Raw genomic sequence first — 15,962 nt, 5'->3', positions numbered from 1 at the left:
GTTGATGCAGATGTATGAATGAGTGGATCTTGGATCCACTAATGCATGCACAGATGTATTGTAGAGGGAGAACGTACCCCTAATGACGTCCGGGGCATCTTGCTCCTCCTGAGCTCTAATGGCATAGGCTCTGGCAGGTGGTCTGTTATCTGGCCTCTCTGCTGGCTCAGATGTAGGCCTCTGTGATGGTCCCACTGCGTCAGATTTGCTAGATTTCCTACCCCTTTGTGGTGCAGGAGCAGGTCTGTCTGCTTGTGTTGGAGCAACTGTAGTAGTTCTGCGTGGACAGTTCCTCAACTGATGCTCTGTTGACCCACACCTTAAGCAGGCACCAGTCACTCTCCAACACTCCCCCTTATGCCATTTCAAACAATGTGGACATGTAGAAGATGCTAGGGCTGGTCCCCTGAACCCCATCCCTGGAGAGCTGCCCACTGATGGTGTGGACTGACCTCTCCTAGGGTTAAACTGTGGCCTGGGCCCCTGAGACTGACCCTGACCTTATTGCTGACCTGAACTCTGTGCAGGTGGACCCTTGAACTTCTTCCCAAATGCAGGAGATGAACTAGACTGACCTGGGCCCCTCTTCTGCTGTCTCTCCCTTCTAGTCTGCTCACTGATTCTTACTTTTTCAACCTTTATTGCAGCTTCCACTAACTTAGTGAAGTCGGTAATTCCCAAGGCAATGATCATGATCTTTATGTTGTCATTTAATCCTTCTTCAAATCTCTTACACCTTTCGGCCTCATTAGGGACAATCTCCCTTCCATAACGGCTCAATCTGACGAATTCCTTCTCATACTCGGCCACTGATAGCTGTCTCTGCCTCAGATTAATGAACTCTCTTCTTCTCTCTTCCAGGTATACACTACCCACATATTTCTTCTTGAATTCGAAGAGGAAGAAGTCCCAAGTTATAACTTCTGGCTGCACTTCACTGGACACAATATCCCACCATTCATATGCATCGTCTTGCAGCAAAGATACAGCAGCTTCTAAATTTTGCTCTGGAGTGCAGTGCAGTTGTTTTAAAACCCTGCCTGTTCTGTTCAACCAATTTTCGGCTGCAACAGAATCATCTTCTCTCTTGCCAAAGAAGTCCACTGCTCCAAACTTTTTCAATCTTTCCAAGTGTGATTTCGGTTGTGGAGGTGGTGGTGGTGGTGGCATTACCCCAGCCATTTCTTTAAAGAATTCGGCCATTTGATGAAACATGGCCTGTGGAGGCTAAGCAGGCTCTGCTTGAGCTGGCGGAGCAGGTTCTCCCATACCCCCAGTCTCAGCTGCTGCAGGTGGAGCATGACTCTCCACTTCCTCCTCAACTGCCCTCTGAGATGTAGGGTCCATATCCTATTCAAAACAAGAAAGACAAACAGATCTGCATTAGTGTCACCTCAATTCTTACAAATACAATGCATGGTATGGACTCAATCTAGGCCCAGAAACGCCTAAACCGTGCTCTGATACCACTAAATGTGACACCCCTTACCCGTGTACAGAATATCCGAGTAAGCTATGTCACACGGTGTATCGGCACACTCTATTTTACCTTAATCAATTTTTGTCATAGTTTTGAATATAGTTTATGAAATATAATTTATTTAAGCCATTTATTGAAATTATTATTTATTTGAGGTTCCGAAAATTTTAAAGAAAATCCGGGAAAGTACCAGCTAAAAATGAAGAAAACAGTTTTTCGGAACCTATGAAAAACACTTCCAATATTCGTATCTCATCACTCTCAAACTCCAATATCAAAATCTCAACATTTTCAATTCCATTTCTCAATCATTCATCTAATGTGATAATCAAGTACAATTCACAGATAGATATTCACATTTTCCATTCACCAACACAATTTTCATTATTTACATGAACATCAAAATACATTACATAAATCCAAATACATATGAGAAAATGAAAAAAAAATTAGTTACAAAATATCAAAATGAAACCTAGTGCCCTACCAATGCACTGTGGAGGGTGAGGTGACACGGACACTATGCAGAGCTGCAGGATGGACTCACCCAGTCTGCGGTCTACTGGGCTCACGATCAGTATCTCCAGAACCTACGCGTGGCAAAAGCAACGCGCTAAGCAATGATGCTTAGTGGTGCAATAATAAAATAAAAGAAAATAGCAGAAAATAAATATGTATTGAATGTATATGTCTTATTTGTTTTGTATTTGTTATATTCATTTATTTCTTTAACTTTGTCCATTTTCATTCATTTGGTTGCCCAAGTAACCTATCTTTGACGCATCGGATGGATAAGCGAGTAACCGCCTTTGGGTATCAAGTACCTCAGGCCGTCACACCATCGGTCACATATGTATCTCCCGGTGTGCAACAGAACAGCTAATAAGCTGTAAATAATATTAGGCACGAGGCCAAGTCTCAACACAATATCAAAATGGCTAAATGCCATAAAATCACAGAATGGCATAATGTCATGTGCAGTACTGCTAACTGAACCCTATTGGCATGCCAAACTATCCAAACCAATCTTGTTAGGTATACTAGGGCATTTGATACTTTAAAATTCTTCAATTTGTGAATTTCAAGTTTTGGTGTCACTATTCACTTCATTAGTGAACAAAAATGTTGACTTTTGGATAGAAAATAGGTGTATTGGTTTTAACACTCCCAATGTACCACATTTTGCATTTAAAACTTGTTGGAATTAATCACCAAATCCATTTCCAAACTTAGCACTAAGGGGCAGAATTTTCAGTTTTTGTACCATAAATTTTCTGTTCCATTAGGGATTGTTACAGTGGAAATTTGAGGAAATGGTAAACATGAAAGTTGCTCCTTATTTTGTCTAGTTGAATTTCTTTTTTTCAATCACTCCATTTGGAGTTTTGTAGCTCTAGATATGGTCCAAAAACCACAGCTGGCCGGATTGGAAAACTGCAGAATTTACCAAATCTACAGTACAATGAACAGTGACTGTGAGTGCCTTGTTGGACAGATTCTAGTCATAATTTGGGGTAGGTTTGTTCATGAAAGTTGTTTGTCTATATCTTATCTTGTTGCTGTAAAACTTTCAGGTCAAATGGACCATTTTACAGTGAGTTATGGCTTACTTTTCATTTGCTCATTCTGCAGAATCTGCTTGCAGGGTATCCGAATTGGGGCCAACTTTTGGTCCACTTGCTTTGGTCTTTTGGGCATGGTTTCTTCAGTAAAATTGTGCCATTATATGTATAGTTTCATGTTCAATTGGCCAAACACCAATTGAACCTACAAAGCCAAAGATATGGCAGTCCAAACAGGCTGGACTCCCAGCCTCCCTTCTGCACTCATTAGGCAGCCCACCAATTCAGTTTGTATTACTCTAAATCTCTTCAAATTATGGTCAACTTACCTCAAATGATCACTAATTGACCATTATAATGTTCACTTACCACTTCATAAGCCAAATCTAAATTTCACTCCCAAACCCTAGCTCAAATTCAAGGTTCACACCACACACCTTAGTTAACTCTTTCATTCCTTATATATATATATATATATATATATATATATATATATATATATATATATATATATATACACTTTAAACATAATCTCTAATTCATTCTAAGTCCATTAAAACAATCAAATTCATTCCTTCCTTAGGGCTGCCGAAATTCATGGTATACATACACATGAGTTTTAGTCCATTTAATTTACAATTTCATACTAAATTCAAGTCCCTAACATGGAAATAAAGAAATATTTGCATAAGTAAGCACTAACCTCTTTGCTCAACTTATTGAACTTGTGAAAACTCTAAAATTTCTCCTCTTTGTGGCTGCCTAAAGCTTCCTTAGGGTGTGTAGATAAGTTTTAGTGAAGGTGACTTAGGGTTTTGGGGTGAGGTTTGAGAGGTTTGCAAGCTTGAATGAAGAAGAAAAATGGAGGGTTTTTCCTTGGCTATGGTGCGGCTGGAATGGGGAAGGAGATGGCTGTTTGCTTTTTAATTTCTTTGGTCTTTTTTTGTCTCTTTTATTAGTTAATTAAATGGTTGTTTACATGTGATTGGTGGAAACTTCAAATGACATCATAATGATGTCATAAATGAGCCTTTTTTTCTCATTTTCTATTCTTTACTTCTCTACTTATTTTCAATTTAATTTTTAGCAATACTTATTCACATTTTATGTCATAATAATTATTTACTCAACTGAACAAGTTGGCCAAAAATCGTCTCTGAAGGCGAAATGACCAAATGCCCTTCGTTTGGCTTAACGGGTCAAAATTGTCTGTACCGATTGAAAAATTTTTCTAAATATTTTCTTGGCATTCTAATGCCATAGGAACCTCAATGACCCTTCTCTGGAGTCCCAAAAATTATTTTATGAATTTTTCCCCGAGTCTAGGGCTCCTAGTTGCGAGAACCGCAACTTCCCTCTGGGTTACCCATCGCTTGGGCACCGGCTCATTTAACTTGGTTGTATTTTATTTCTAAAATTTTTACTAAATTTTTCTTATTAATATTTGACTTAATTATGGTTCCTGACTTTAGTTTAAATATTTTTTTGGACGTTCTAGCTGTCCGGACCGACACCGGTCACCGGAACAGTAGAATGTACGGAGTTGCTACTGGGAGGGTGTTACATCTCTTCCCTTGTTTCAGGCTCAGAAATTCTTGTAACTTTTGATCCTCATATGTATCTGGGATGTATTTTTGTCTAAATTCTCTGATGAAGTCATCCCAGGTTAGTACTGGTGGTTCAGCCAAGCTGTGGGGGATGGTCTTTCACCATTCATGCGCATCCCCTTGCAGTAGTGACACAGAGTATTCAAACTTCAATTCATCTAGGCAGTGCAGCTTCTTGAACACTCTGTCCATTCTTTCAAGCCATTGCTTTGCCTTAAGTGGGTCTACTGTACCCTTAAATTCTGTAGCCCCATACTTCAACAGTTTGTCATACTGTCTGACTGGAGGTTGTGGTTGTACCACAGGTGTTTGGGGTGGAGCTTGAGCATGCATAGCCCCGGCCATTTGTTGAAACATCACAGCCATCTGCTGTGCAAACTGTGCAAGAAACTGCGGCATTTGTGGGCTGGTGCTACTGATCCACTAACATTCTGTAGAGCTGGGGCTTCCCCTTATGCCTCAGCTTCAACAGATTGCTCGACTGAGCGATCCCCTTCTTCCATTTCAGTCTAAAGTTAGGGTATCTCCTGAAAAAATAACACAAGGAGATTTCCCTTCGTTAGTTCATATTTATGATGTAATGCACTGTATGTAACAAGTAAGGACATTGAGCAGTTGTACTTAACAAGTGAAGACACAAATTCTCAAGTTAAAACATACTTCAAAAATTTTTGCTTTGATACCACTAAAACATATCACACCTTACCCCTCTGTAAGGCATAACATGATCTTGTAGAATACCTAATGAACAACTGAACTTCACCTACAGATAACTCATTAAGTACACAACAAGGGATTTTAAAACAATTTTCTTACTTTTTATAAGTGGTGAGCATTTTCTAATAGATATTAAAACATTTAATTAAAGTTGAAAACTAGTTAAAATTTTCGGCCCATTTTATTTTTTCGCAAATTTTAAAAAAAAATTTCGGCAGAGTGCCCTCTGTATTTTGAGAAAACAGTTCTTCAAATTCCTATAAAAAGCACTTTCAATAATTTGTCTCAACAACTTCTTCAATTTCACAATCATCTCAATCAATTTCAACAACATTTATCAATTTCCAAAAATTCAAATCCACAATTTCCAATACTCAACAATCATCAAAATATCATTAATTAATTTCATTCAATTTAAAAAAAAATACTTCCATTCATATTTCATTAAAGATAAAACAATTTATATACATCATTACAAAAATTTATATTAAAAGAAATTCCAACTAAAATTTATTACAAACTTTATACAAACTGCTCAAGACCAATTTTACATGTCCATACCTTTACATACATTACATATATCAAAATAACTTTTTACAGTCAGGGTGTAAAATATACCTAATAACTTCAAAGCAAGTAGCTCCTCAGTCCTCAGCAGCTCAATCTGCTGCTTCTCTAGCCTCTAAATCTGCGACAGCAATAACAGCCATCCCTGAGTATTAGGACTCAGTGGTGCACAACATACTAAAATAATCTTTATGCATAATTTAAATCATATTTATTCGAAAATTGGACTGAACATGAGAATTAAATATAAACATGAATTATGAGATTTTAATCCAAACAATTTCATTTTGAAGTATCAAAACTAATTTCATAAAACTCACAGTTATATCATGCCATTCAAAACAAATATAATCTCAAAAGCCAAAGGCTAAGGAGAAGTCACATCACAAGGCTAGCTAGCTCAAATATATGGATATCCATTCAATTTCTTCTTCTACTGGCACACACCTCAACACTTCATCCAGAGAAGGAATCAAAATTCGAAACTGATTACCCCTACTAGTCATGCTAGTGAGGTGTTCAAATATATGGTTATGACACTGTGGTTTTAAAACTTATCTTAACAATTTACTAAACATTGCCATTTCAAATATACACAAATAAACTTTCAACAATTCAAAGCAAAAGAATAATGCACATTTCATGCACTTTGTAAATGAATTTTAAAGCATGTTGATGTTGTGCACAAACCTTAAGCGAGTCGCCTCTTGGCCTTGACTCGATTCCTCAGGTTCTTTCCCAGTGTTCCTTTCCACTGAAACACACAGTTTCACAGTGTTTTAGTACCATAACTTAGCATAAATCCAAAAATAAATTTAAATTCACTTTTACCTAGCTTTAATGTGCTAAACTTGATGTTCTTTAAAATTTGTGTTTCGAGGTTACTATTCATGACACTATTTAAGTCAATTTGTTGACTTTCTAAGGCTTAATAGGTATGAGAATTCCAAATTCACCCATATACCACATTTTGGTTACTAAATTTGTTGGTTTTGGTTGTTTACTCAAACTCTAAGTCTTTTAGGCAAATTTGCAAATTTTCAGTTTTGGTGTCTTATGTTGCACTATTCCATTGGTCATTTTTCTATTAGAATTTGGCAAAACTTTCTTCATAAAAAATGTTCCCTATTGCCTTAACTTTATTCTCCTTTTTGAATCACTCCATTTAGAGTTTTTTAACTCAAGTTATAGCCATTTGAATCATGGTTGCCGGATTGGACTTAACCCAGATTTCTGGGCACCAAACTGGTTCTGGCAGTTTTAGGTCACCAATTTTGGGTGGCCAAATGACTTGGTTAAGGGCATAATTTAGGTTTGCATTCTTCATGAAAGTTTTAGGTCTATATCTCAGCTGTCCATTGGTAAAATTTCGGGTCAATTATACCTACCTAGCCCAAGTTATGGCCAAATGAACAAAACATTGTTCATTTGGTCATTTTTGTATAGGTCAGACTGCAGAAATCCGGATTTGGTCAATTTGTTCACTAGGTTTTGGTCACTTTTTGGGCATGATTCCTAAATGAAAAATGTGTCATTTTGTGTCTATTTTCATTCCCAATTTGTCTCATACCAATTGGACTTGTAAATTTTCAGTTTTGGTCCCTCAAAGGGACCTTGGTCCTGTTGCCTACAACATGGCCATTTTCAATCCGAATTTAAACTCACTTCTAACACTTCCAACACATCTCAATTGGTCACAAATGACCATTTTTCATCTCAAACATGGTCAAACACACCATTTGACCAATTCTCACATTTTTGCCTCTTAAACCCTAGGTGTCCAAAACCCTAGTTCACCAATTTGTTGCATTTAGCTAATTCAAAGCATATAACCATAATCATTCAACTCCTTGATGTTCATATTCACCTCTAATTCAATCAAACCCATGCAAATCATACCCCCACACATGCTGGCTGAATTTCCCTTTAGTCCCCCTAAGATGTTTTCTTTTCATTTTAAATGAATTTTTAAGTTTATTCAACTATAAACACAATTAAATCAACTAACAAATCAAGTTTAGTTTACTAACCTTATGCATAATTTTTCCACCTCTCAAAACTTCTTTTTTCTTTTTCTTTTTGTTGTAAATCTCCTTATCAAGGTCTAACTACAAGATTTAGTGGTGGAGAGTAGGGTTTCTATGGTGGCAATTAGGGTTTCTTCAAGCTCAAAATGAGCTTTAATGGAGTTTGGTGAGGGAGAGGGTGAGAGAGAGATGGTTCACATTTTTTTGAAGAAGATGAAGTCTTTTTTTTTTCTTTTCTTTTTCTTTTATCAATTTAGTCTTATGGAAGACCATAAATCAAATTAAATAAAATTTTAATTATAGTATTTATGGCATCATGCATGATGTCATCTCTTTTCACTTTTTCAATTTTCTTTTTATTTTTCTATTTATTTTTCCATTAGTTCTTTAATTTAATTCTCGATTCTGAAATTTTCTTTTCTCTCATTTTATTTGACATTTTGGTCAGGAGTCAGCTCTCGGGGTCAATTGACCAAATTGCCTCTCGCCGGTTTAACCCGGTTTACAAATAATTCAATATTTCTTCGGGCTCCCTGACCTAATTATTTGACTGGCTCTCACCACTTTAACCCGGTTTGCAAATAATTCAATATTTCTTCCGGCTTCCTGACCTAATTATTTGACTGGCTTAACAATTCTTTTTCATGATTTTTTCTTTTCCACTGTGTTCGTAATAGTCCTAACACCGCAGCGTCACGTTTTACGGTTCGAAATTTGAGTTTAAATCAACTTCGCAATCCTTCCCGAGAAGGTCACCCATCGTTGTGACTCTCTGCTCATTTAACTTCTTATGTTCTGTTTTTCTTATTTATACTTAACTAATTGGCAATTACTAATTATTTGGGTTTAAGGCTTATCTAGTTGTCTTAAATGTGGTTCTAATCCTCTTAATTGTCCGGACCAACACCGGTCACCTTAATAGTAAAATACACCAGGCTATACAAATAGGGGTATTACATATCATATCTATTGTCAACTTTTAATATCATTTAAAGATAGTAATCCATGTGTAGAAATTTTTTTTTTGAACTTATTTCTGTGGAGACCCGGACAGAGCCTCCCCTGTTTTATTGACATCTAGCAGGCTCCACTAATCACCTGTTAACATATTCATATTCATTTTGATACATTCCCATATCATATTTCCTTTTTTCATACCATTCACAACTATTTATGAGATCTCAAAATGAAGTATCATCTATTTCATTCATATGGAAATTCATAGGTAATAATTTACAAGTTTTCATTTCAATCTCAAAGTTTAATTTCAAGTACAAAATGAAATACATCATAACTAGTAATTACATCATGATTAGACATAATGAACCAAAGTACTAGTCTATACATGAGCCCTACCAAAATACAAAAGACTGATGAGGTGACTCTGAACGGTGGCAGATCTAATTAGAGCTCTGTCAGGGCACTACTTGCCACGCCTTACCCCTCTGTAAGACATAACATGATCCCGTAGAATACCTAATGAACTACCGAACTTCACCTACCGATAACTCATTAAGTACCCTACAAGGGATTTTAAAATTTTTTTCTTACTTTTGATAAGTGGTGAGCATTTTCTAATAAGTACTTAAAACATTTAGTTAAAATTAAAACTAATTAATATTTTTGGCCCATTTTATTTTTATAAAAATTTTGACAGAGTTCCCTCTGTATTTTGAGAAAACAGTTCTTCAAATACCTGTAAAAAGCACTTCTAAAAATTTTTCTCAACAACTGCTTCAATTTCATACTCAATCTCAATCAATTTCTCAACACATTTATCAACTTTCAAATTTGAAATCCACTATCCAATGATCATCAAAATACTAGCAATCCATTTCATTCAAATTAAATAAAATAGTTCCATTCATATTTCATTAGAAACAAAACAATTTAGATACATCATTACAAAATTTACATTAAGAGAATTTCAAACTACAATATATATTACAACTTTATACAAATTTTATACAAACTGCTCAAGACCCATTTTTATATGTCCATACATTTATGTGCAATATATACATCAAAAGAAATATTTACAGTTAGGGTATAAATTATACCCGAAGACTTCAAGCTGAATGATCCTCAATCTTTAGCAGCTCAGTCTGCTGCTACTCTAGTCTCTAAATCTGCGACAGCAATAAAAGCTATCACTGAATACTAGGACTCAGTGGTGCACAACATACAAAAATAATCTTTATGCAAAACTTAAATCACATTTATTCAAAATTTGACTAAACATGAGCATTAAACACAAAACATGAATTATGAAATTTTAATGCAAACCAAGTTCATTTCGAAGTATCAAAACACATTTCATAAAACCGACAGTTAGATCATGCCATTCGAAACAAATAGAATCTCAATAGCCAGAGGTTAAAGAGAAATGACATCACAAGGCTAGCTAGCTCAAATATATGGATATCCATTCACATCCTCTTCTATTGGCACACCTCAACACTTCTATAGAGAAGGAATCAAAATTCGAAACTAATTACCCCCACTAGTCATGCTAGTGAGGTGTTCAAATATATGGTCATGACACTGGTTTCAAAACTTATCTTAACAATTTGCTAAACATTGTCATTTCAATATACATAATAACTTTCAACGATTTAAATCAAACATCATAAGAATGCCATAATCCAATATTTCACATTATTCAAAACAGTATGCAAAAGATGATTATAAAAAGTATACGTTGTGCACAAACCTCAAGCGAGTCGCCTCTTGGCCTTGACTCGGTTCCTCGGGTTCCTTCCCGGTATTCTTTTCAACTGAAACACACAATTTTACAATGTTTCAGTACTAGAACTTAACATAAATCCAAAATAAATTTAGCCTCATTTTTACCTAGCTCTAACGTGCTAAACTCGATGATCTCAAAATTTTGTGTTTCGGGTTACTATTCACTATACTATTCAGTCAAATTATTGACTTTCTAAGGCTTAATAGGTATGGGAACTCCAAATTCACCCACATACCAAATTTTGGTCACTAAACTTGTTGGTTTTGGTCATTTTCTCAAAACTTAGGTCTTTTAGGCAAAATTGCCAAATTTTCTGTTTTGGAGTCCAAAGTTGCACTCATTCATTAGTCATTTTACTGTTGGAATTTGGCAAAACTTCCTCCATATAAAATGTTCCCTATTGTCTTAAGTTTATTCTCCTTCTTGAATCACCCCAATTAGAGTTTTGTAGCTCAAGTTATAAGCAAATTACGTTTACTGTTCATGCTGTAGAATTTTGGTTCTACAGATTTGTTGATCCAACTTTGTTTAGCAATTTGATCAAGTAAAGTCCATAATTTGGTCTAATTTTCTTCATATGAAATGTTCTACTATGTCTTAGGTTTCCATCGGTTCAAGATTCGCCTAAATCAGAGTTTTCTAGAGAGAGTTATAGTCATTGAAACTTTACTGTTCAAATGGTAAATCTGTAGTCTGCAGATTCAATTACCCAACTTTGCTCAGTAATTTGATTTGGTTAATGGCATAATTTGGGTTTGTGTTCTCCATGAAAGTTTTAGATCTATATCTCATCTAACCACTGGTAACATTTCAGGTCATTTAGACCTTCCTAGCTCGAGTTATGACCAAATGAACAATACTGTTCATTTGATTAGTTTGTGCAGTGGCAGCCTGCAATTTTTCAACTTTGATCAATTTGTTCACTAGGTTTTAGTCACTTTTTGGGCATGCTTCCTAATGAAAATTGTGTCATTTAGTGCCTATTTTCATCCCCAATTGGTCCCATATCCATTGGATTTGTAAAATTTCATTTTTGGTCCCTCAAAGGGAATTTTGGTCATGCTGCCAGCACATGACCTTATCCAATCCGATTTGGCTTTTAATTCCAACACTTCTAACACACCTCAGTTGGTCACAAATGACCATTTTTCACTTCACATTAGGTCAAAGACACCATTTACAAATTTCTCCAAACTTTTGCCTCAAAACCCTAGGTCTCAAACCCTAACCACTCTAATCCATTGCAATTAACTAATTCAAAGCATATAAACACAATCTTTCAACTTATTCAAGCATCTTAACATGTTTAACTCAATCAAACTCATGCAAATCACTCTCCCTTCCCTGCTGGACGAATTTCAGTTTAGTTCCTCACACATATTTTTTTTATTTTAAGTTTATTTCTATGCTCTTGATGCTATACATACACTAATTAAACTAAAAACTTGAAGTTTGCATTACTTACCTTGTTAGTTGTCTTTGAACTTTCACTTTCTCTCAATTTTCTTCAATTCTTTGATGACCAATCTTCCTCTCAAGTGATTAAATCAAGTTTTTGTGAAGCAAGTATGGGAGGATTTGGGGTTTAATGGTGGTTTCAAAGCTTAAAGCAAGCTTTAATGGAGGTTTACAATGGTGAGGGAGAGAGAAACGTAAATGGTGAGGAAGATGAGGCTTTTTACTTTTTTTTTTCCTTTTCTTTTCTTTTTTTTTTATCCTTATGGAAGACTCAAAAATCCATTTAATTAATTTATTAATTATATGACTTATGGCATCATGCATGATATCATGCATGATGTCATCTTCCTACACCTTTTTAACTTTTTCATTTTCTCTTCTTTTTTTTTTCTATAAGTTCTTTAATTTAATTCTCAATTCTGAAATTTTATTTTCTCCGATTTTATTTGACAGTTAGGTCAGGAGTCAGCTCTCGGGGTCAATTGACCAAATTGCCCTTCGCCCGTTCAACCCGGTTTGCAAATAATTTCATATTTCTTCCGGCTCCCTGACCTAATTATTTGACTGGCTTAATAGTTCTTTTTCGTGATTTTCTCTTTTCCACTGTGTTTATAAGGGTCTTAAGGACCGCGACGTCACATTTTATGGTTCGAAATTTGAGTTTAAAAAGACTTCGTAGTCCTTCCTGAGAAGGTCACCCATCATTGTGACTCTCGGCTCGTTTAACTTCTTCTGTTCTGTTTTTCTTATTTATACTCAACTAATTGAACATTACTAATTATTTGTGTTTATGATTTATCTAGTTGTCTTAAGTATGGTTCTAATCCCCTTAATTGTCCGGACCGACTCCGGTCACCGGAATAGTGAAATATACCAGGCTATACAAATGGGGGTGTTACACTATTGGTGGTGCTACAGCGGCTGCTCGGACTTGTCTCCAATACCTATGCAATGAAAAACTAACGCGCTAAGCATAATGTTTAATGGTGCATAATTTATAATAACAATAATTTAATAATTGAAATAATAATTGTAATTCATAACTTCTGGGTCTTTTACATTTTTATTGCACCTTGGAAATAATAAAAATTATTGAGATCTTTTCTGTTTACTTATTGTGTATTCAGTTTTAATTAATCATTATCAATACCCAAGAAACCTGTAACAGACTATAAGAGCTGGATACACGGGAGTATACGGGTTAGATAGCCATATGTCTACCCTGTATACATATGTCAGGCACGAGGCAAGCTGTAGGGCACGAGACCCACTGTCAGGTTTGTAAAGCCAGAAATAAAGTAGGCACAATGGCTAGTAAGTAGGCATATAGCCTGTAGAACAATCATACCAGACATATAATATCAGTTCATGATTTTCTTGATAGGCAGTACTGCTATCTGTAGTCCCTAATTGGTATACCAATCGATCCAAACTAAATAATTATGTCTAGGTATACTATGGGCAATTACACATTATTACATATTTATTTGAATGTTCATATCACTTTATAGTGGGAAAATAGGTCCCACATACCTCTTTCATATGGTTTAGTGTTCAATAGCTAGTTAGGGTTAAATTCCCTATCATAAGATAATTTATCTTGTGGACCTTTCTTTAGTTTCAGTTTTTGTGTCAACCTTTTACCTATCTATTTGATCAGTTTGTAGCCACTGTTTGGCCACACTTCCTTCATGGAAGTTATTCCCCTATGTCTTATCTTTATTTTTCTTTTTGAATCATGTCAATTTGATTTTTATAACTCATGTTATGGTCAGGTTACCATAGCTGACTCATTTCTAGATTCTAGTTTCTTGACTAGCCAGCTTTTGGACTTAAAGTTTACCTAATTAATCGAACAGGTTACAGTCACTTTTAGGCATAGTATATCCATAGAAATTGTTTCCCTATGTCTTATAATCATTAAGAAATTTGTATCACAATTTTTCAAGTTTTGTGGAATTATTTATGGCCAATTAACTGATCTAGGTTCATGTACCCAGTGCGAACAGGGGCTCAATTCAGGACAGTGATTGCAGGTCACTTTTTGAGATTCGTAAATTCATAATTTGAGGAAAGTTGCTAAAAAACAGTTGTAGCCCTATTTCTCAGGTTTCCGGAAAGGTATGGCTGATCTCAATTGGATTATTCTAGTGGGAGTTATGGCCAAATGAACACATGGGTATCAAATGGCATTCTAGTGGGAGTTCCAGATTTCAATTCCTAACTTTAGCTAATATTTTCCCTAGGATGCAATGGTTTCTGGAGCTTGGTTAAAACATAAAAATTGTTGTGCTATGTCTTATAAAACTTTTGGTACTAGTTTCACTCAATTTGCAACTTTGGAGGCCAAATTATGGCATTTTTGCCAAATCTAGTCATGCATACCAAAGGATCAATGTTTTGGTCAATTTCTGGGTTATCAGTTTTAGTGACCCAAATTTTGCTAACAATTTAACTTGGTTAAAGGAAAAACAAGGTCAAGTGGTCTTCATGAAAAATGTAGCCCCATGTCTAAGCTTTCCATTGATGTAAAGTTTAGGTTATTTTGACCAGTATAGAGAGAGTTATGACCAAATAAACACATTAGTCATTTTCTAGGTTTCAGTGTTTGGTCATTCGGGTTTGGGCAGAGAATTGGTCATGATTTTAACAAAATTTGGGCATGGTGTCTACATGAAAAATGGGCTATTTTGAGTCTAATTCACCTCCAATTGGCATCATACCAATTGGAGTCACACGTTTTCAGTTATGGTTCAATAAAGGGACTAGACTCATTAAGTCCCAACCTGTAGAAAATCAAACACTCCCTTACTTCAATTGGCATACAAAGCACTTGTATAAATCACCAATCCATCTCAACAAGTCAAATTTCATCAATTGCACAAAATTTTCAATTTTCAATCAAAACCTCAACTTGAATTTTCATAACTCATAGTCAATGCATAAATTTCACAATTTAACTTAATTATACTCATCACACACCATTACTAACATAGTTAAGACCATTAAAAGCATCAATTACCCCTAATCCTATGGCTGCCGAAAATCAAGGGTTCTTTCCTTCAAATTTCTTTTCAATTTCATGCAAATTTTCACTTGATTTAGCATGATATTCATGCTTAAAGAAGAGATTAAAAGTTTAAAGCACTAACTTTTGTGGTGACCCAACTTCAAGCTTCCTAAACTTAACTTTTCTCCTCTTTATGGGTATTTATAGCTTCCTTCGAGTGTGGGGAGGATTTTTAATGAAGTGAGCTATGAGTTTTGATGGGTAGAAGCTTGGGAAATCAAGCTTGAAAGATTGACAACAATGGTGGAAATGGGACAATGCAGCCGGCCATGGGAGGAAAGAGAGAGAAGAGAAGAAGTGGAGGAAGAAAAGGGTTGGTGGGTTTTGTCTCTAGTAGTATATATATATATATTCTAAATTTTGTACTTTAAATTTTTAAGTTTTCTAAGCTTTTTCTTTTCTTTTTCTTCTTCTTTTCTTTTTCTTTTCTAATTCAATTCATAAGGTTTTTTATTTATGTTAATTTTTATTCTCTTAAATTTTTAATTTTGACATTTAGGTCAAAATTCACCTCTGGGGGTGAAATGACCAAAATGCCCTTCATGGTGCATATTGGGTTATTTTTATTATTCTTATACCAATTTATAAATTCTCTAAATTTTTCTATATTTTCTTAACATTTATTTCTTCAATTTATGCCTCCTCACTATAGTCTAGGTGTAGTTCCAGACATTTTAACTGTCCGAACAGACATTAGTCATCGGAATAGTAGAATGTATAGACTA

The sequence above is a fragment of the Hevea brasiliensis genome, chromosome 3, assembly GCF_030052815.1.
Source record: "Hevea brasiliensis isolate MT/VB/25A 57/8 chromosome 3, ASM3005281v1, whole genome shotgun sequence".
Taxonomy (NCBI): domain Eukaryota; kingdom Viridiplantae; phylum Streptophyta; class Magnoliopsida; order Malpighiales; family Euphorbiaceae; genus Hevea; species Hevea brasiliensis.
Note: the sequence above shows the minus strand (reverse complement) of the source record.